The sequence below is a fragment of the Cibotium barometz genome, chromosome 8 (assembly GCF_041138505.1).
Source record: "Cibotium barometz isolate CiBa-2024 chromosome 8, ASM4113850v1, whole genome shotgun sequence".
NCBI lineage: Eukaryota > Viridiplantae > Streptophyta > Polypodiopsida > Cyatheales > Cibotiaceae > Cibotium > Cibotium barometz.
The window spans coordinates 3,775,305-3,798,000 of NC_141053.1; positions in this window are offsets into that span (position 1 = coordinate 3,775,305).

Genomic DNA, 22,696 nt, shown 5'->3' on the forward strand with positions numbered 1-22,696 from the left:
GCTGCCTTTCCTTCGAAAGGTCTACCATTCTACACCACTACCTCATTGTGCAGTAACCTCTTCTTTTCCAAAACTGCTCCCTTGATCCAGTTTGGCTTAGAGTAAGATGTTTCTTGTCAACTATCTGTCTGCCTACTTTCTCTTTCTTGAAACTTCACTTTGTTATCTTGTTTACATTACTTTGCTGTGGTTACAGATTCACAAGGTATCCATGGTGAATAAAAACTATGGTCGTTCTTGTGGAAGACGCTCTGTGGATGATAATGCTATGAAGGCAGAATTATACCACACATCCATACCCCGTCGACCTGCTTCTTCTATTTCTTCGGTAGAGAATTCAAGTACAGTCAAAACGGAAGGAACTTGGGAAAGGTTTACTGTTTCGAAAGGAGCATGGGTGCTCATGCAACCTAGTAAAAGAAAGAGACCCCAGACAAAAAATATTTTCTTGGCATCATGGAAGGGAAGAGTACGAGATTTTAAAATCACCAGAGGAAAGATATCGGTGAAAGAAGTTTTGATTCAGCATGTGTACATGCATAAAGAACTTGTCTTGCGAGACTATCCAAATGATCTTCCGCAACACAGGCCTAATTGTATATTTTTCTATTGTGGTTTTGTTCTTTATGAGGTGCATGGATTTTTAAGACAAAGCTTTCTTTCTTTGCTTATTGATATTCTTGTGTTATTTTATTTCAGATTTATACCCTTCATCGTATGAGACATGGCAAAACATCGATTGTATTCTGGGATTTATAGATGTTTTGCATGGATCGATAGGAGAACAACAATACGAAGGTCGATGTGCAACAGAGCTAGCTCAATCCGGTATATTTTTTACTGATCATTTTTATCAGTTGCTGGACAATGCAAACACACATGGTGTGTTAAGAAAACAAGACCTTCCAGCATGGAATTCAGTGGATTGGCCTCTCCCACATTTTAGTGTTACAGAGGCATACAGAGCCAAGCTTTTCAAAGAAGTACAGAAAGCTCTTAGGCCCAATATTGCCACAAGGATAATAAAAATTTCTTTGTGCATGCCTCTCATAGTTTTTGTAGACTTGTTTAATACCTTTCCAGTGAAGGTTTCAAAAACAATGTTCACAGTTAAAGCAACAAGTCTGGCATGCATGCCACAATTTTTGGATAAAGGTTGGGATAAGAAGACATGTAGTTCAGTGTTTTGTGAGGTTGTCCAACCTTCTATGCAACTGAAGTACATGGTTGCATCACAAAATTTCATTTTTTCTTTTTATTATAAGCGCAGTCGAATGCTAGGTACAAAACTAGTCCCTATGGATCAAGATGAAGATTCTTTTGGTGCAGAAAATAAACTTCTTGATATTGATGTTGTTGAGAATGGTGATGTGCTAGTCAATATCACATTAAGACAATGCTGCTCCCTAGCTCAATTGCGCAATGACATTCTATTTGAGACAGAAGGTTCTATTTCAAAGGACTTTTTATTTATCTACAACAATAAGAAGGTATACCATGTGACTTATCCTAGTCTCATTAAGCACTGCTATTAGTTTACTTTACCCTATTGTTTCATATTGCTTTTTTGCAGGTGCTCAAAAGAAGAGAGAGATCAATAAAATGCAAAGACATTGAAAATTTTAAAATTGAGATAACACAGACTCCATAAACAAAGGTATTATATTCAGAAATGTAAAATTCTGTACAGAAGTGTTTAATTACATATGTAGAACATATTCTTGACAACAATTTTCTATTTATCTACAGGTTGATCTAGAGGCTTCTCTACATGGTCCAACCTCACCGTGTCATCTTTATTTGGAGAATCTACTTTCTGTTGCTCCATCTTGTCGTGTACAGTCTCTTGGTGCTGCTCCATTGTCTCCTCTACTACCCTTGGAGCATCTGTTTGCTGTTGCTCCATCATTTCCTCAATAACATCAGCAGCAACAACAGGTCCTTGTTCTTGTGGCTTCTCCTCATCAGCACTAGGTCCTTGTTCTTGTGGCACCACATCTGCATCATCTGTGTCATCAAGGTGTATGACACCTTCTCGGACTTTAGAGCTCTCACCTAACTCGACAGTAGCTGGTACAATAGGTTTGGGGAAGGCATACTTCAAAAACTTCCAAATTATATCAGCTCTGAAACTATACACATAGCTCGAGTTGAAGCTATCTTCTCTCATCTGCAATGAGATATGATGATTTAGAACACTTTGTACCAATATCAAATTTTTTGAAGCTAAATGAAAATTATTTTTTCTTACAAGCTCTGGCTGTCCTATCTCAAAATAGCTTGAAAGTATATATTTGGCACTAATCATCACTCTCCAGCCACAGCTACTTGAATCATCTTGTTGTGGTGTCTGGATAGTTGGAAAGATATGTTAGAAACTGTTAATGTCTGAACAAAATAAAATTATTCAATAAGTTCAAAGGCATAGCATGAAATAGACATCAGTAGAGGGAGCAACTTTCTACCTCTAAATCTATTGGCTCTATTGAATCCAAAAGATTGACATTAGGAGGACACTGATCCAATGCATCTAGAAGTCTTCTAATACAACTGCAATACATATAATTCAGTTAGTGTGCATTAAATCCAAATAATGAAGTTTAAAGTTAAAAATAGCACACAAACCACTTACAATTTAACCTCTCTGTGTGTGTTTCTAAGAGAGTTGAATAAAAAGCATTGCTTCTGCTGGATGTCAATAGAAGCAAAGCTCCAGTGGTCACTGCATAAGGAAAAAAGCATTAAGAAATCAAAGGCTACAAGAGTACTCAATCTTGAAGGAAAATCCCAAAAGAAGCAGCCACACACATACTTGTTATGGTATGGAAGTAGCAAAATATCAACATGATCAAAATCACAGTGTCTGAACCAATTGGAAATATCCATGGGAGTTTCCTTTGGATCTCTTAACTTGAAGGAAATTGCAGGATCAATAATATAAACTGTATGCTGTACAGCATGGTTCAGCCAGCTTCTCATCATGCTACATTGGACAAAACAATAATTAAGGTAAGGTGTAAGGGAGGAGGTACAATAAGGATTGTTTTGCAAACAAATGTAAAATAAAAGACACTTACTAGAGCATTGCAAGAATGATAGTATCTGAGCAATACTCATTCTTATGAGCCAATGCTGCCAAGCATGCTCTTGTCAAGTCAAAATTATTCTCTGAAAAATCATCTTCAATATGGACAACTATGTTAGGGCCCAGCTCCTGCAACCTTCTCTGTATCTGTAGCTCCATCTGTACAGTCTCCACATTTATAGCAGACTTGGATTCCTCTATTTACTGCTTCAGTGACTCCTCATAAGCAGCTTTCCCTCTGGTGCTCATTGAGTGGGTCACTTCAACAACCTTCACCTTGTCTGCCTTCAATTTCCTTGTAGGTGGAATTAATAATATGTCTCTCATTTTAATGTCCTGCCATTCCACAGGATGGACCAGCTTGTCATACCTCCACCTCACTCTGGACAATGTGTTGAAGTCCTTGGCCATCAGAGTTACCCTGTGAGCATGGGCTACTACAAGCATTGCATCTTCAAAGTACTTCTCCAGGTAATCCTCTGCCATTTCCTGTAAGGAAAGAATGGCAGTCCTGTTCCACCTGAAACCAAGGTGCCAGCTATCACAGATTTCTCTCACTAGCCTCTGAAAAGGTGCCTTGGGGATTGCAAAGCCTATAGCTTTTTGCTGTTTCCTGATCTCCTTTAGCACACCAGCAGAATGCTTTAACCTCTTGGACTTTTGCTGTAGCATGCTCATTGGCTTCCCCTTCCTGCCATGTGCAACTCTTCCTTTTGTAGGCACACTAGATTCCTTGACATCAGCCCCAGCTGCTGCTGCTGCAAGCCCTGGCCCCTTGCCAGACCTCCTTGCAGTTGCCTTGGTTCTTGCCATCACTCTGAAAAGGTCCATACAAAGCAATAGTAAAAGATAAGAAACATGGAGAACATAGAATGATTAAAGAAGGTGATGACAACTTGGATGAAGCAAAATTGAACAATTTGCAACAAAAGGCGATTATGAAGATTTGAAATTTGTAACAGCTCAGAATCGCGTTTTTCTGCAAATGCTTGAAACAACATGCTTTTGCATTCATATGATGAATTCTCTATCTTTCCAACTACAAACAATATGTATTGTGTTTATAGAAGAACTATGCAGGCCTGAAATGGGTGGATGAAGAAGCATTTTAAAATCTGCAACAAAATGCGATTTGCACTATTTTGAGATTTCTAAAATCCTCTCCTCGCGTTTTGCTGCAAATTCTAGAGACAACATACTTCAGCATGCCTTTAGTCATTTCAGTGTGTATGCAGCTTGGTGCAACATGGATTGAGCCTATGGACATCAAGAAGTGATCAAACTCTCATTCAACAGGGCCAAATAAAAAGTCTTCCTGCTTCTACATGCAGTGGAGAAAATCTAAAAAATGCATATAATATTTATCATAATATGTAACCTACATCACATCAATCAATTCCTTACCCTAATATACTATTAAACAAGAAGGAGAGGAAAAAGATTTTCTTACTAACCTGGAAGCTATCTGCAAGTGTTCTGTGCTGATGATGAGTATCCTGTGCTGGGTGTGAACCTCTGCTGTTGCTGGTCTGGATGCTGATGGTGTGGAGTAGGGAGGTAGAGATGCAAGAGAACTGAGTTAGGAGAGTAGATTATTACAAAATACAAATAATGGAGTTATTAATACCACACGTGTGAGATATAGTCGTTTTTTAACACGTGTGGGTCCCACCAAATCTTTTGGGATTTGAAATTTGTGGGTCACTTTTTGCCTTGGAACTTGTGCCAATCATGATTTCATAATTAGATCCATTAACACTTTTCCCTCCCCGTATTCCATCCCTGCCAGCACCCTCCCATCATCCTCTTCTCTCCCACTTTGACCACTTTCTACCCAACACACTCCATCCACTCTGCAACCTGTCTGAAGACTACTATCATTACCAAATCTCCAGGTTACCAGTGCTACAGCTCAGTTTTGGAAGAGAGCAGGACAATCTCCAGGGCTATTCCATCAGTATGGAAGAGGAAAAGAAAGGTCAGAGATCTATACCATTTCCAATGTTTTCTGACATATATTTCTTCCATCTGTAGAATTCTTAAATCTCAGTGCCTAGAAATCTGGCAGATCACCCTAGGATTTGATTAGAGATGGATATGAGTAGGATTTAGAATTTTGCAACAAAATGCGATTAGAGAGGTTTATGTTTTCCAAATGCTCCAAATCGCGTTTTGCTGCAAATTCTGATATTTGTTCTGGTTTTTATTTTTTCTCCTTCTTTTAATCTCTTTTGCACTGGGGAATTCCTCCTTGTATCATTTACTGTCCTGAACATTGTGAGATATCCCTAGCATTTGATTGGAAATGGATGTCAGTAGAAATTCAGAATTTGCAACAAAATGCGAGGAGAGCACTTTACATTTTTCAAATGGGTCTGCATCGCGTTTTGTTGCAAAGTCTTGTGTCTCTTTTGATTTTTACTGTTTGCTCATTGTTTTGCTTTCTATGTCCATGGAGATGTCTTTCTTGATGATGAGAAATGTTTCTGCTTTGGAACAGTTGATCCTCAGGCCCCTCCTTTCAAGAGGAAGTTGGACTTCTCTGCTGCTATACTCAGACCACAGCAATCACCAGGTGATTCATGTGTGCTGATGAAGAGTTTTGTTTGGTGATATCCTATACATTATCTGATTGCATATGTGAGCATATAGAATTCATGTTATATAAATTTTGCTTCAGGCAAAAGCAAGAGACTAGAGCAGAAAGGTGAGTCTTCCCTTTCAAAACAAAGGGAACCAGAAGAGGACAAATCTCCAGATTTGCTCCTATTTGACTTTCTTCACAAGTGCAAGGCTCAAAGGAACTTCCACATATACCACAGTATTTTCAACAGGGAGTTCACTATGAGCTCTCTTTTGGACCATCACAGAGATTTCCTTTCAGACCATTGGGATACCTTCAAACAACTGACAGAGGCAGGAAGGATTGTGGAAGGTGAAAAGGTGTTTGTGCATTTAAATCATATTGTCTCCATTGACAAGCTGAGGTATCATGTGAATAGAAGGTTTGACAGCCTGCCTGAGGAATATAAATTCAGTTGTAACTTGCACACCAGAAAGTGTAGAGTGCTTGAGGAAAACATGGCATTCCTTATGTACATTGTCTTTCAACAGCAATCTCTAGAAGAGCAAGGACAGGAGACTGAAGAAGAAGATATATCTGTGGCAGAGGTAAAAGAGAATATTCCTATGGCAACAGATATAGCAGAGCAGGAAGAAGATATCAACCTCGAGGATGAGGGGCTGCAAGTGGCTGCTCTTGACCTTGTTCAACTAAGGACTGAGACTCTTAGGGCAGCACAGCCAGTTGAAGACTTTGATGTTCAGAGCAGCAACTATGCAGTGCCCATGCTTCCAGGTGTCTTGATTGGTGGTAAAGATTATGTTTTCCTCCATGATATAGAGTGTATGTTCAATTTGAGGGAGGACTATGCCATTTCCCTTATTGCCCAGGCTTCAAGGCTTGACAAGGAGGTTGGCATAGAGGATGACCATTCACTGCTAGCTTTGGAAACAACCTTTGATCCTGCAGAGGCCCTTACTATTTGTTTCAAAGAGGCTGAAAGTTTCCAAGAGCCAGATGAAGCTGCCTTCCAGCTCACCCAGGAAGCTATGAATCTCTCATCACTTCATAAGGAAAAACTTAAAGAAGAGGCTGGACTGGAGGGGAGAGGAATAAATCTTTGGAAAGATGAACTTCTTGTTGCTGATGAAAATGAGAGGATATGATATTATTACTTCAAATCAAATACTTTATGTTGTGTTTAAATGTTTTGTAGTTATGTATCATTGTCTCACTATAATCTTTTGATACATGGCAGCTACAAATTGAGGATGACACATTCCTCCAGAGATCAAGTGGAAGCAGGCCAGCTGGGTTTGGCAAAATGTCAAGCCTAGCTCATTATATTCATGATCTAGGTAGTGCTAAGATCTTGATTTACCATAGGCAGTTGAGCAACAATGGAGAAGCCATTGTTTACTTCTTTAAATGTTTGTCTAGGGTATTAGGTGGACATGATCTTCCATGGCAAAAGGAAAAGATCATTTTAATAGAGAGGTTGTCCGCCATAGATATATTTGGGGATTATGTGAATAAGCAGGCCTCTAGGGCCTCTTACTTTTTGTCTTACACTTCTTATGCATTAGCATGTGGTGTTAAGGAGCCCAAATGTCTAGAGGGCTATGGAAAACACAAGCTCATAAGGTTCCGAGAGCCACCCATGATTGCATCAGGCCACACAATCCAAGAAGAAGAACACGTGGAGATAGCTGAAGACAAGGATACCCCTCTCAGACAAGCAACAGAGGCAAGCATTGATAAACAGAAAGTCGACATCAAGCCAATAAGGAAGAAAAAGAGTCCAATCAAGTTCAAAAAGAGAGTTCCGACTCGCAAGCCTTGGGAGTAATAGGATTTAGTCATCAAATATAGCACAAACATTATGTTGAAGTTGAACTGATTTGTACAAAGTCTTTGATCCTCATCAGTTCCTTGTCCGTACGGACGATCAGTACCCTTTTGCATTTGTCCCATCATTGTACGACACTTCAGTACTCTTCCCACACTCAAAAGCTTCTAAAAGTGTTTGACACTCAGTATTTTATTGGTAAGGATCAACAGTATGTCTAGCATAATTAAGTAGTATTGATTAAATTTTTTGTGTGTTAATATATGGATGTATTGATGCTTGTTAATATAGATCACATGTTTCACAAAAGACTTACTTTCGATGGAGTCTCAAAACATATAGGCATTACACCAAGAGTCACTTGTTCCACAGAATAAAAATCTATTGATTGAGTTTGAAAACATGTGGACATAACACCAATAAGTTACAAACTGCTATTCATGTTTACTTGTCCATTTATGGTTTCTAAATATCTTCGAATCCCTCCACTGTCTATGTCTCTCTGCTGCCATTGAATTGTCCAAAGTTTGTCTTCGTCTTTGCTTTTGGGCTAGAATAAAAGCAAGCTTGACTTTGGAGCTAGCAACTTTTCTTTTAGCATGCAGCCTTTGTAGAATGCCTCGGTAAAACCATTGGAAGACTTCCTTCAGACTATTTGCCTTTTGACTCCCTCCATAGTGTTGTGTGTGTCTGAAAAATGCATTACGTGCCATGTAGTGAGACTTCTCCATGCCTTGGGTAGACCAAATTGCTGGGCATCCATACTTTTTGACAAAATAGGGAAGGTGGTTGTAGATGATATGCTGTTTTCACAAAGACATAAGAATACATAGTAAGTTATAAAAGAAAAGAGGATCACACTTAAGTAAAAGAAGAAGACATCACTTTACCATGTAGTGAGTTATATTGCAGGCTGTCCATGCATCTTTCATTGACTTCCCAAAATGTTTTATTGCCTCTTCAAAGTTCTTGTAATCACTCTTTGTCCATGTTACATTGTCACAGAACATGAAGAGTTGATCAAGAGACCTCCACACCTCTGCCTTCACATTTCGTGCTTCCCCATCTGCCTCATGATCTTTCACGGCATTATGGACTTGCTTCCACAATCCATAACTAATCCTTGAAACTGTTTTACCTTGCCTTACTTGCTTACTATTGTGTTTGGGTCGAGACAAGAATCTTCTTGCCTTAACACCACCAATAGAGGGCTTGATTGGTACCTCCTTGCCATTGCTAGACTTTTTAAAATCCTTTGTGATATGAACATCACCTCCATGCAGACCTATATCGGATAACACTTTTTCCAATGCATGAAGAGCATCCTTTCTATTTCTTTTGGGACGGAGTTTCCAAGCAAATCCAATATACAAAAATACCAATTTCTCAATAATTCGACATAGAGCATGCAATGTGCATATGTGAACATTACATAGTGGAATGTCAAGAATGGCCTTGAAGTCAGGGTCAACTTTATCTCTATTAGGTGCTCTCTTCCACCATTTAGAATCCATTACTTGCGCTGATTCTTTGCAGTAAAGACAAGGAGACTTTGAGTTACCTCCTTTACTAACGTTATACATGCACTTAAGTGTTTTAAGATCCCCCGCCATGTGCCACTCTACTTGAAAATCACCTTTTCCTGCAACATGGAGATTCTCTCCTTGCACCTGTCTTTTAATTATTCTTGGTATTTCCGTGTGGTGAAACACCCAATCTAGTGTTTCATGGTCTTCTGTCTTTACCTGTGATTATACAAAACAAAAGTCTTACTATAAAAGATTTGAAAACATTGACTAAAATCAAGTACGAAATAAAAAATGATCATACCTGGAATGAGCCCAACCACCATATGTGTTTCTCCGACTGTACACTAAAATACTTCGAACTCGCTTCATTCAATGATGTATCAAGTGCTCCATTCATCAATGTGATAGTAATCCTTTCCATTTTCTTTTCCTTTACAACCTCACACTCATCCAGTTTGATAACAAATTTCAAAATGCCTTTGCACTCTTCAAATGTTATTCCATAAAACTCGACCATTCTTCTTTGAAGTTGTTGTAGATCTACAAATATATTGTTCCAAGGGTCATACACAGTGGTTCCTTTAGCACCATGAAATATATCTTCAATATGGATATATGGTCCAATAAACTCATCTATACTTTCATTCAAATGACCTCTTATCTTCCACACTGTTGCTGGATTTGGCAGTAAAACTCGTTTAATCCTTTGATCTCTCAAAGTTGAGGATATCGCATGGAAAATTGAACTATATCCCTTCCTGCTAACTCCACTAACATCAAGAACCTCTTGGATTGTAGTACCATCAACTTGATTATTGGATATAAAGTCCTCTACAACATTGCGTTTGATTGTTTTGTATTTTTTTTCTTCAATCAAACCTTTTGCTACACCACAAGAAAGCAATCCTTTCATTTGTTTAACTGGAAGAAGGTTGGGATCCATATTTTCTTTTGCAGGCTCCAATAATTTCCTATAGTAACAATATAGTAACAACACAATATGCCTATATTATTCAACACTTCCAATCCTGTTTTGCATTAATGGACAAAATACATAGTCATTTGAGAGTATTTTTGAGTTTAAAAAATAAAAAATTGCAAACTAACCTTGCTTCCTGAATTCTTTGCTTGCATCCACCAGTTCCAGCCTTCAAATTTGTAATGTTTTTAATCTTCCTACTTCGTTGTCTGTCTCCAAGCATGGTTCTCTTCCTTCTTGATCTTGTTAACTCTTTTTTACTCTTTGAATGTTCCTCAATTTTATTCTGCAACTGCTGCTCCAATTTTGCACGAATAGCTATCTCTTGAATCCTGGCTCCCTTTTCTTGTAGGTACATTGTTTTATATGTTTCTGCAAATGCAGACTGTGCTGAAATATAACCAAGAAGTCCATTTTGTCCATCGCCCGCAAACCTCAATAGTGTGGTTGGATTGACAAATGGAGGTGTAGAGTTTTGTACTGGACATTTTGGATATATACTTCCATCACACCATAAGTCAATATGTTGGAGCCCTTCTCTTCTCATATTTTCCCGTTGTTGAGCATTTAGCACCGTATCCTTTTGTCTTTTTTGTGCTGGAGCATATTGTTCTTCTAAGTCGATGTGAAGATGATATAATCGCTTCTTCTGAGATTGTACTTCACTAGTATCGGCCATTTTTGTGCTTCTGAGGTTGCAAAGTTGGCTTCTCAATCTCATAGTCTTTTTGTAACATGAATTGTGGAAGTGTGACGGTATCCATACAATCATTAAGTTCAGTGATGGATTCTTTATGAGAGGCCTGCACACGTCGTCAAAAGAGATGCGAAATCTTCGAGAAACAAAAAAAATTAAGGAGATATTTAATGCAAAATCGTGTTAGTTAGACAAAAGATTATCTTATTCTTTTCTGAACTGACAGTTCAGTGGTCCTTACTGACAGTTCAGAGCCACGTTTCCATATTTTATTATTTTTGAGATCTTTTAGGAGAGAAATAAATCGAAAAATAGTGAATTTCTTACAGGGCCCCAAAATGAGCTCCGTTTTTCCCTAATGTATGCAAGATGGCCCTAGGGCCATTCTTCCTTATGTTGTGCATGGAAAAGAATGGCCCTAGGACCATTCTTGGTTGCCCCCATGGCCACTATTTCATACACTATGATGCATTTTAAAGTGAAACGGTGGATATATGAGCCCTTGGGGTCATATAGAAATGGTCCTTCCACCTATTGTGCATAAAAAGAATGGCCCTAAGATGCCCCATGGCCATCCCAAAAATGACCTTGAGGACTTGGGTTCATGCAAGAATGGCCCTAGGGCCATTCATCCTCATGTTGTGCATGGAAAAGAATGGCTCTAGGGCCATTCTTGGATGCACCCATGGCCCCTTTTGGGGTCTTCCAAGAATGGTCCTAGGACCATTCTTACACCTATTGTGAATGGAAGAAGGCCATTATTGGAAGCTCCATGGCCAATCCAAAATGACCTTGAGGCATTGGGGTCATGCAAGAATGGCCTTTGGGATCATTCTTCCACCTATTGTGCATGAAAATAATGGCCCTAGGGCCATTCTTGGATGGGCCATGGCCATCCCAAAAATGACCTTAAGGCCTTGGGGTTATGCAAGAATTGGCCCTAGGCTCGTTCTTCCTCATGTTGTGCATGGAAAATACTAGCCCTAGGACCATTCTTGGATGCACCATGGCCATCCCAAAAATGACTTTGAGGCCTTGGGGTCAAGTAAGAATGGTCCTAGGGCCATTCTTCCTCATGTTGTGCATGGAAAAGAATGGCCCTAGGACCATTCTTTGATGCACCCATGGCCTCTTGGGTTCATGCAAGAATTGTCGTAGGGCCATTATTCCACCTGTTATGCATGGAAGGAGGCCATTTTTCGGCGCTCCATGGATATTCCAAAATGACCTTGAGGCCTTGGGGTCATGCAAGAATGGCCCCACGGCCATTCTTCCTCATATTGTGCATGCCCTCATGGCCACTATTTCATGCACTTTGATGCATTTTAAAGTAAAACGGTGGATATCCAAGGCATTGGGTCATACAAGAATGGCCTTTGGGGTCATTCTTCCACCTGTTGTGCATAAAAAGAATGGCCCATGGCCATCCCAAAAATGACCTTGAGGCCTTGGGGTTATGCAAGAATGGTCCTAGGGCCATTCTTCCTCATGTTGTGCATGGAAAAAAATTACCCTATGACCATTCTTGGATGCACTCATGGCCCCTTGGGGTCAGGCAAGAACGGCAGTTGGGCCATTCTTGGATGCCCCCATAACCACTATTTCATGCACTATGATGCATTTTAAAGTAAAACGATGGATATATGAGGCCTTGGGGTCATATAAGAATGGTTCTTACACCTGCTGTGCATGAAAAGAATGGCCCTAGGGCCATTCTTCCACCTGTTGTGCATGGACAAGAATGGTCCTCGAACCATTCTTCGTGCATGGCCCCTTGGGGTCATGCAAGAATGGCCCTACAGCCATTCTTCCACCTGTGTGAGTGGAAGGAGGCCATTATTGGATGATCCATGTCCATTTAAAATTGACCTTGAGGCCTTGGGGTCATGCAAGAATTGTAACATACCCATCTTTACTAATAAAGAAATGTCCATGTAATTATGAGTTTTTATGGTATAAAAATCATTGATTTTATTATTTGAATCATTTCTACTTAGAATCTTCAAATTCTGAGCCCAAATTTGGAATCTACGTGCGATTTTACCCTAATATAGGATTTTACAGCATCCAAAACGGACACCGGATCAAGCCTATACGCAAATTTCAGTCATTTTAGTTAAAAAACGGTGACCTTTAAACCTTAATAAATGCACGACCGGGCGTCCGATTGACAAACGGTCTGAACCCCTACGACCAAGAGAACCTCCTAGACAAAAAAAATTTTGCCCCCCCAGGGCGGTCCGGTACGCAAATCGAGGCGGGCGTCCCAAATTTGGATACCCCGCTCCAAAATTTGGGCCGTACACACTTACTAGGGTGCTCGTATGATGGCCGCCCAAGAACCAAAGGATGGCCGCCCACTCTATGGTCCACACGTACCCCTACGTGGACACCCATGCTGCCCCAGACCAGATAAGGTACATGCGTACCACTCCTTTCCCGGACAACCGACACCGTACCTTTCCCCTAGACCCATGCAGGCCACTGATCCATAGCCTTTGACGGTACACCGTCCTTTCGTCCTTGCTTTGCGCAACGCCCGCACCCTCACCCCTCAGCTATATAAACCCCTGGGGTGCTCCACAGACGGCACGCATCTCTGTGCTGCGTATGCCCTGTTGTACCGCCGTCCGTACCGCCGTCTGTCCCTGTGCAGCATACTTGCTGTAGCAGAGCCGCCCCTTGCAGCCACCCTCTCACACCCCCCCTCATTTGCCTCTTTTCAGATAGGCCAATTTTCCTCCATTCCCCTCTTGCTAGGAGGTAGTGTCCTCAACTCTTCCCCCCCCCCCCCCCTTCCCCCCCGTGTGAAGAGACTTCCAACAACCCCTCCCAGCCCTCTCCATGTTTTTGCCCTTAAGGACATCTCACAATCCCCCCCATTTGCGTAGACTTTAATAAGGGTTTTTTCCCTTAAAAATCGTGCGCCATATTCTTTTGCTCATACGGTGAGCAAACGAGCTCAAAATTCAGATCCGACTGAAGCGTTTCGATCGCAGCAGTGAGCTCTACAAGGCGACGCCTAAGATGGCCTCTTCTCAAAGACATCAAAATATTGCCTCAAGAGGAGCGCGCAATAACGAGATGAGGGAAGATACTCCCAATGCGGCTCCAGCCCTCCCTTTTCAAGCTCCTCAAGGAAATGGTGGCCAGGTTAGCTTGGTTAATTTTTAAAAGAAGAGAATTTCCTTAAATTAGTGTTAATGAATGGTATCTTTTCCTTTAAAAATGACGACATAAAAATTGTATGAAGTTACGAATTATGTGATGCTGTATTCGATAAATTGCGTTGAAATTGTTATCTTCACGAATTGTGAATGCTATAGTTAATAAATTGCATTGAAGTTATCTTTAGAATTCAAGAATTTTTTTTTTTGGCTTCAACACGCTAACTCCGTTCCGTGCTTGTGTAGCCGGGCGGCGTCGTTAGCAAAGCCCGGGAATGGCCCAAGGTATCCCTCATACCATTGGGAGAATAAGGATCGCCGATTGAGGCGAGAGATTATGAGGCTGCCTAGTTTTGAGGGCCCAAGCTAGTGCGGTAAATAAGCCCACCCTAGTGTGCAGACATCCCTCTGAGAGACGGGAGGATCAAGCGATGGAGCCTGAGAGGGCGACAGGCCGGCTTGAGTCCTCGCCCAGCGGCCGACGATGAGGTGTATGGTCCCGTAGGGTTTTGCCCAGCATGTAGAGGCTGGAAACCGAATTCTAGATCATCGACAGTATAAGAATAAGAGAGCCGGTTTGGCTTGTATGGAATTGGTTCATGTATAAACTTTTTATATAAATATATCTTGTCTTTGGTATGATTGCATTGTGTAAAAAGGCTGTTTTAAGGAACCTTGTGAAAAAAGGCCTTAATCAAGGAATATGTTTATTTATGTCAAACAGTGTGGTAGGATTAATTAGAAAACAAATTGATGCGTGAGTAGGGTGGAAAGTGGGAGGATAGAATACCCCGATGGTACTATCCTATGGACGGGTGGACCCAATTAGTTGGGTAGCTTTCCAACAGATTAAGAGAAAGCCCTACGCTAGATAATTAGGTTCTTGGGCAACTCTATTCTAGAAGACTAGGCCAGCGGCGGCTGTGCCTTGCATAAGATGAGGAAAAAAGCGTTGTCTCTAGAAATCAAGTCTAGTAGTTGCCCAATTTATGATCAATTGCCCTATGGGTGATTTGATGTTTAGAAAAATCACGCTCCCCCTGCGGGATAGAGCTAGGTCATACCTATAAATCGTATCCTTGAATCTCTACAGGGTCAAGGTGTCGATGAATAGGAAATTTTTTCCAAGATAAGATTTAGTGGACTATCTTAAGTGTTTCTCCCATTTTTGAAGGGAGGAACCTTACAATTGTTATCAGAGCCGATCTTAGCTCCTAGGAATTGTCATTTAAGGATTGTTTTGTAATGAATGTTTTACCTAACATAATGCTAATTAGTAAAAACATCCTACTAAAACAAATAAGTTAAATTGATGTTTGAATGATTGTAGGAAGAGGAAGATGCCTACTCCAAGTTTCTAGTTTTCTAATGCATCTTCGAGATTGCCTGTCACTCCTCGAATTTCGAGTTCCGCGACACCATGGTGCAGATATTAGAGAAGATGTCCCTCCCTCATTTCTCTCGTATTCAAAGAGGATGGGGTAGAGATTTCTAGAGTCGTGGGCCGAGATACTTCTTCATCCGAGCAGATCAAATTGGGAACCTTACCACCGACCTAAAGCGGATTCGTTGGATTGAGAAGTTGAAGATGATCCGTTTATTTTGGTTCGTCGGTACCCCCAGGGCCGACACCTCGGTGACTATAGATGGGGTTCGCATACCTCAAGATTGTTGGGTGTATGACCAAGTGATGTAGATCTTACCTGCTGATAGAGTAGCTGTGTTGGGATCTATCCCAATCCAGAGTCTACCACCCTTACCATCAGTTTTTAGAGTCTTAGGGTTACCGCCTCCTCGAGAAGTCGATCATGAAATCGAGGTGATCCCTGGAGCTCAACCTGTCTCAAAAACTCCCTATAAAATGTCCCTTCCTGAAGCCATTGAACTTAAGGAGCAACTTTCCCAACTCATTGAACAAGGATTTGTATGCCCCAGTAGCTCTCCTTGGGGAGCACCTATTCTTTTCCAAAAAAAGAAGGACGGGACTCTCCGCCTCTGCATAGATTATCGAGGGCTAAATCAAGTCACTGTCAAGAATAAGTATCCTATCCCTCACATCGACGAACTTCTTGACAGGCTTCATGGAGCCAAAGTCTTCTCAAAAATAGATTTGAGGTCTGGTTACTATCAGATCAAAGTCAAGGAAATAGATATACCCAAAACAGCCTTCAATACCCGTTATGGCCACTATGAGTTTACTGTAATGTCATTCGGGTTAACCAATTCTCTTGCAACCTTCAACCGCCTAATGCAAGATATATTCCGTCCTTACCTGGATGAATTTGTGCTTGTTTTCTTTGATGACATCTTAATCTACTCTAAATCAATGGAAGAACATGAGGAGCATGTGCATAGAGTTCTGCAATTGCTGCGCAGACAAACTCTATGCCAAGAAAAGCAAATGTACCTTTTTTACTCATCAAATTGAGTATCTTGGATTCATCGTCTCCAAAGATGGCATCTCAGTAGACCCCGCCAAGGTCAAGGATATTCTAGAATGGCCACCCCCTAAATCAGTTCGTGAAGTTCGTGGGTTTTTGGGAATCACGGGTTGGTATAGGATTTTTATCAAAGATTATGCCTTGGTAGCTACACCTTTGATGGATCTTCTTAAGAAGGATTGCAAAATAGTGTGGCCCAATCCATCAAAACAGCTTTGATCAGCTGAAGGTCATTATTACTTCTGTCCCAGTCTTAAAGCTTCCTGATTTCTCCAAAGAATTTGAAGTGGTTACCGATGCTAGTAGTCTAGCACTTGGTGGTGTCTTAGGACAAGAAGGAAGACCAATTGCTTATACTTCCCGCAAGCTGAAGCAATATGAAGCAAATTATGCCACCCATGATTTGGAACTCTTAGCAGTTGTTCATTGCCTCAAATTATGGAGACATTATCTCTTGGGAGGAAAATTCCAGCTTGTAACTGACCACAAAAGTCTAAAGTGGATCTTCACCCAGCCTAACCTCAACATGCGGTAAAGCAGATGGATTGAAATTCTACAAGAATATGATTTCGACATCAAATTCCGCCCTGGGAAAGATAATGTGGTAGCAGATGCACTTAGCCGCGCAAATCTTTCTTGAGTGCTATTTCAATGCCAAATAATCCCATTCTGGTCAAGGTGGAAGAAGTCTCATCTCATGATCCAGATTATCAGAAGATGATAAAGTTAGTAGAAGAAGGGGGACACTCAAAGAAAGAGAAGAATCTAATCAAGGGATACTCCACTCACGAAGGAAGCCTTTACTTCAATCACCCGCTATGTATCCCTAAGGATCCTGCTTTAAAGAAACTAATCCTCCATGAAGCTCACGATAGCCCTGCTGCTGCAGGACACCCAGGCTATGCAAAAACATTAAATGTCGTAAGAAGGAGCTTTCATTGGGCAGGCTTGAAAAATGATGTGCTTCGGTACTTGAAGCAATGTCTCTCATGCCAAAGGATCAAAGCTGAAAGGGTCAAGATGCCTGGAAAACTTCAACCCTTAGATATTCCCCAAATGAAGTGGGAGTGCATTAGTATGGATTTTGTCACAAGTCTCCCCACTGTTCAAGGAGGATATGACTCCATTCTGGTAGTAGTGGACTTACTTACCAAAGTAGCTCACCTTATACCAGTGAAGAAGACCTTCAAAGCTTCTGATGTTGCTCGGATATTCATCAAGGAAGTCCTCAAACTTCATGGTCTCCCAAAAAGGATAGTAAGTGATTGGGATTCTAACTTCACTTCAAAGTTCTGGCAGCAGTCTTTATTTCAAGCCCTGGGAACTCAACTTTGCTTTAGCACAGCTTATCATCCAGAGACCGATGGCCAGACTGAGAGAGTCAATCAAGTAATTGAAGACATTCTCAGAGCATACTGTGGACGGGAACCAAGAAGGTGGATTCAATACCTTCCTCTGGTAGAATTTGCCTACAATGCATCTTATCATCAAAGCATAGGAATGTCACCATTCAAGGCACTCTATGGGCAAGAATGCCTGTCTCCTCTAAATTTCTCTGATCCAACCATAAGAGTTGAGGCATCCAGGAAAATGCTTGAAGAAATCGAGGAACAAACCAAGGCAATCCAAAAGGATATTAAAGCTGCCCAAGATCGACAAAAGCATTATGCTGACAACAAGAGGTCTGAAAGGATCTTCAAGGAAGGAGACAGAGTTCTTCTATGAGTGCAACCCAAACCAAGTTCTCTATCACTTGGGAAATATAAGAAGCTCAGCCCTAGGTATTGTGGTCCCTATACAGTTATCAAGTGTCTAGGTAAAAGTGCCTATAAACTCCAACTCCCAGCCCATATCAAAGTCCATAATGTATTTCATGTAAGTTTGTTAAAACCATATGTCCCCAGTCTCGATCATATTCTTGATGATGAACAAGTTGTAATCCCTACTCAAGGAGTCCTTGAATTACAGCCCAATAGCATCATAGATTCTAGGGAAAGGCAACTCCGAAATAGAACTCTTGTAGAACATCTAGTACAGTGGAAAGATTACCCTGAAGAGGATGCAACTTGGGAAGATGAAGCTACACTCTTAAAGGATTATCCCAAATTCATGACGAGATGAGGACATCTCGATTTCTTTAAGGGGGGAAGGATGTAACATACCCATCTTCACTAATAAAGAAATGTCCATGTAATTATGAGTTTTTATGGTATAAAAATCAATGATTTTATTATTCGAATCATTTCTACTTAGAATCTTCAAATTCTCAGCCCAAATTTAGAATTTGCGTGCGATTTTACCCTAATATAGGATTTTACAGCATCCAAAACGGACACCGGATCAAGCCTATATGCAAATTTCAGTCATTTTAGTTAAAAAACGGCGACCTTTAAACCTTAATAAATGCACGACCGGGCGTCCGATTGACGAACGGTCTGAACCCCTACGACTAGGAGAACCTCCCGGACAAAAAAAAAAAAAATCGTCCCCCGGGGCGGTCCGGCACGCAAATCGAGGCGGGCGTCCCAAATTTGGGTACCCCGTCCCAAAATTTGGGTCGTACACACTTACTAGGGTGCCCGTACGATGGCCGCCCAAGAACCAAAGGACGGCCGCCCACTGTATGGTCCACACGTACCCCTACGTGGACACCCATGTTGCCCCAGACCAGATAAGGTACATGCGTACCACTCCTTTCCCGGACAACCGACACCGTACCTTTCCCCTAGACCCATGCAGGCCACTGATCCATAGCCTTTGACGGTACACCGTCCTTTCGTCCTTGCTTTGCGCAACGCCCGCACCCTCACCCCTCAGCTATATAAACCCCTGGGGTTCCACAGACGGCACACATCTCTGTGCTGCGTATGCCCTGTTGTACCGTCGTCCATACCACTGTCTGTCCCTGTGCAGCGTACTTGCTAGTACAGCCGCCCCTTGCAGCCACCCTCTCACACCCCCCTCATTTGCCTCTTTTCAGATAGGCCAATTTTCCTCCATTCCCCTCTTGCTAGGAGGCAGTGTCCTTAACTCTTCTCCCCCTCCCCCCCCGTGTGAAGAGACTTCCAGCAGCCCCTCCCAGCCCTCTCCACGTTTTTGCCCTTAAGGACATCTCACAATTCCCCCCCATTTGTGTAGACTTTAATAAGGGTTTTTTGCCTTAAGAAAGGGTTCGTGCGCCATATTCTTTTGCTCATACGGTGAGCAAACGAGCTCAAAATTCAGATCCGACTGAAGCGTTTCGATCGCAGCAGTGAGCTCTACAAGGCGACGCCTAAGATGGCCTCTTCTCGGAGACGTCAAAATATTGCCTCAAGAGGAGCGCGCAATAACGAGATGAGGGAAGATGCTCCCAATGCAGCCCTCCCTTTTCAAGCTCCTCAAGGAAATGGTGGCCAGGTTAGCTTGGTTAATTTTTAAAAGAAGAGAATTTTCTTAAATTAGTGTTAATGAATGGTATCTTTTGCTTTAAAAATGACAACATAAAAATTGTATGAAGTTACGAATTATGTGATGCTGTATTCGATAAATTGCGTTGAAATTGTTATCTTCAGGAATTGTGAATGCTATAGTTAATAAATTGCATTGAAGTTGTTATCTTTAGAATTCAAGGATTTTTTTTTTGGGCTTCAACGCTAACTCCGTTCCGTGCTTGTGTAGCCGAGCGGCGTCGTTAGCAAAGCTCGGGAATTGCCCAAGGTATCCCTCATACCATTGGGAGAATAAGAATCGCCGATTGAGGCGAGAGATTATGAGGCTGCCTAGTTCTGAGGGCCCAGGCTAGTGCAGTAAATAAGCCCACCCTAGTGTGCAGACATCCCTCTAAGGGGCGGGAGGATCAAGCGATGGAGCCTGAGAGGGCGACAGGCCGGCTTGAGTCCTCGCCAACCAGCGGCCGACGATGAGGTGTATGGTCCCGTAGGGTTTTGCCCAGCATGTAGAGGCTGGAAACCGAATTCTAGATCATCGGCAGTATAAGAATAAGAGAGCCGGTTTGGCTTGTATGGAATTGGTTCATGTATAAACTTTTTATATAAATATATCTTGTCTTTGGTATGATTGCATTGTGTAAAAAGGCTGTTTTAACGAACCTTATGAAAAAAGGTCTTAATCAAGGAATATGTTTATTTATGTCAAACTTTGTGGTAGGATTAATTAGAAAACAAATTGATGCGTGAGTAGGGTGAAAAGTGGGAGGATAGAATACCCCGACGGTACTATCCTATGGACAGGTGGACCCGATTAGTCGGGTAGCTTTCCAACAGATTAAGAGAAAGCCCTACGCTAGATAATTAGGTTCTTGGGTAACTCTATTCTAGAAGACTAGGCCAGCGGGGCTGTGCCTTGCATAAGATGAGGAAAAAAGCGTTGTCTCTAGAAATCAAGTCTAGTAGTTGCCCAATTTATGATCAATTGCCCTATGGGTGATTTGATGTTTAGAAAAATCACGCTCCCCCTGCGGGATAGAGCTAGGTCATACCTATAAATCGTATCCTTGAATCTCTACAGGGTCAAGGTGTCGATGAATAGGAATTTTTTCCCAAGATAAGACTTAGTGGACTATCTTAATTGTTTCTCCCATTTTTGAAGGGAGGAACCTTACAAGAATGGCCTCACGACCATTCTTTCTCATGTTATGCATGGAAAAAATGGCCCTAGGACCATTCTTGGATGCCCCCATGGCCATTATTTCATGCATTGTGATGCATTTTAAAGTAAAACAGTGGATATATGAGGCCTTGGGGTCATGTAGGAAGGGTCCTTGCACTTGTTGTGCATGAGAAGAATGGCCCTAGGGCCATTCTTGGATTCCCCATGGCCTTCCCAAAAATGACCTTGAGGCCTTGGGGTCATGCAAGAATGGCCCTAGGGCCATTCATCCTCATGTTGTGCTTGCAAAAGAATGGCCCTAGGACTATTCTTGGATGCACCCATGGCCCCTTGGGGTCATGCAAGAATGGCCCTAGGGCCATTCTTGGATGCACCCATGGCCCCTTGGGGTCATGCAAGAATGGCCTTAGGGCTATTCTTCCACCTGTTATGCATAGAAGTAGGCCATTATTGAGAGCTCCATCGCCATTTCAAAATGACCTTGTGGCCTTGGGGTCATGCAAGAAAGGCCTTTGGGGTCATTCTTCCACCTATTGTGCATGAAAAGAATGGCCCTAGGTCCATTCTTAGATGGCCCATGGCCATTCCAAAAATGACCTCAAGGCCTTGGGGTTATGAAATAATGGCCCTAGGGCCATTCTTCCTCATGTTGTGCATGGAAAGGATTGTGCATTAGGAATTAATTAAAAATGGTATAAGGGACCTTAGCCTAAGGGTCTACATTGTCAGAAATTTTTGGATTATGGTTCAATTAAGGTTCCAATAGGCCAATTGGATTATTCCAAGTGTTGGGATGAGATAAATCCAAAGAATAAAAGAAAATACCCAAAAATGATTAAATGCTCACATAAGATGAAGAGTTGATTGAGTACAAGGTTTATTAGTTAAAAATTAAGAGATATTACTAAAAAAATGAGATATTTTGGAGAAATGATGCATTTTTGACACCTTGTTGGTGGTAAGGAGAGGGGGACCTTTGATGTAGGTGCCTTTTTCACATGTGTGAAAGGGTTTCTTAATTCAAAAAATTGTGATATTTTTTTCTCTCCTCTCTCCTGGATCAAACCAAATAAAAAAGGGAGCCAAAGTGGTCCAAATCTTGTCCAAGTTGAGTCAAACTGAACCTGGAGAATTCTAAAACCCAGTTGGACTTGGTTAGTGGACTCCCTCACCTACTATAAATAGACTCTCATTCCTTTGTATTTTCATATTGGAGCTATACCATGCCAGTATTATATTAAAATAATCATATTTTCTATTATTCCTTAAATTTTCCTCTCTTGGGAGCTTGGAGCTTCTCTCTCTCTACATGGAGTTGCTCTTCTCCTCCTGGTGGACCAATTGATTGGTTAGGGGCTTCACTGGCCAACAAATAGAGAATCAAGCTAAACTTGGAGGTAAAATCGATTTATATAATAAGATATGATGTGGATCTAGCTAGATATAAATGGGCGAGATATGATGTGGATAGATGAGATGTGATGTGATGTGGATATAAATGGATGAGATATGATGTTAATTAGAGAAGATACTAGAATTTATATTTTGTAAGATCTTGATCTCCTTTGTTCACAATAAGAAAACACACAACTGAGGTTAGTTGCTTATCCAAGGAGGAGGGATGTAACATAACGTCTACCTTTGGCTATACAAAGATGCCTGTGATGCTAGTGTGCCATGCTAGTGAATTGGTATCATGGGTGACCCCACATTGAATACTAGTTACCTAGTGTTATTGATATAGCTTGAGGCCATGCTTGAGGGGTGTATGTTGT